The 978-nt window shown below is 42.8% G+C and overlaps 1 protein-coding gene across 1 annotated transcript in view; it reads left to right on the top strand.

Annotated features, from left to right (window-relative positions):
* Positions 1–978, top strand: part of hectd2 (HECT domain containing 2) — a 59,718-nt gene that overhangs the window by 12,078 nt on the left and 46,662 nt on the right. The window lies entirely within an intron of this gene.

Raw genomic sequence — 978 nt, 5'->3', positions numbered from 1 at the left:
GGGGGAATCTTTCACTGAGGCTGAGAAAATCACAACGAGTGATGAAATGGAAATTTCTATTTGAAATCTACTTCTACACATTTTTTTTTCACTATTGGATTAATTACTTTTTCTAAAACAATGATTTCTTCATTGTAGCATCTTTCCTCGCCCTCGGGGCAAAATGCAGACATTTAGCTGTTCTGTTGGTGGATGAGAGGAGTTTTTCTGTGATATCACACGTGCCCATCTCTGTTCTTGTGTCCCTTTTATCTTCTGCTTGCACAATCCTTCCACTTCTGCAGAATGAGCATCCACAATGCACCTGGACAGGGCTGCGCCTGCCTATTGTTAGTGTTGGGATTGAGGCTAATTATAAAGAGAATGGATGGATGGTCATCAGAGTGGGAGGATAGATGAATGCATGTGTGTTATGCAGCGCAGCCTGGCCTCTGTGATTGCACACTGATTGGGGTTAATAGCTGTTGTTGATTCATTTCTCTGTTTGTGGACCTCTTTTGTCTCCCAGCACATATTCCCTACACCTACATGTTCCGAGAAACATTCAAAACAGGCCCGATGTCTGTTTTGCAGTTGTTGTTTTTATTTTCATTTTCACTCCATGTGTCAGTTTAAACGCTGTCGAGCTGCAGATCTACAGCTGTGAGTAATTAACAGTTTGATGTTTTTATTGAATCCACCCACCCATCTTTATCCATCCATCCCTCTTCATCTATCCATCCACCCCTCGTTGACCATCCATCCATCCATCCATCATCAATCATCCATCCATCCATCCATCTTTATCCATCCATCCACCCCTCGTCGACCATCCATCCATCATTCATCCCTCTTTATCTATCCATCCATCCATCCATCCATCCATCCATCCATCTTTATCCATCCATCCATCCATCCATCCATCTTTATCCATCCATCCATCCATCTTTATCCATCCATCCATCCATCCATCTTTATCCATCCATCCATCCATCCATC

The sequence above is a fragment of the Pundamilia nyererei genome, unplaced genomic scaffold (genome assembly GCF_000239375.1).
Source record: "Pundamilia nyererei isolate P.nyererei 1_Seehausen unplaced genomic scaffold, PunNye1.0 scaffold00133, whole genome shotgun sequence".
In the NCBI taxonomy this organism is placed as follows: domain Eukaryota; kingdom Metazoa; phylum Chordata; class Actinopteri; order Cichliformes; family Cichlidae; genus Pundamilia; species Pundamilia nyererei.
The sequence above is the reverse complement of the archived record's forward strand: the minus strand, read 5'-3'. Positions and strand labels throughout refer to the sequence as shown.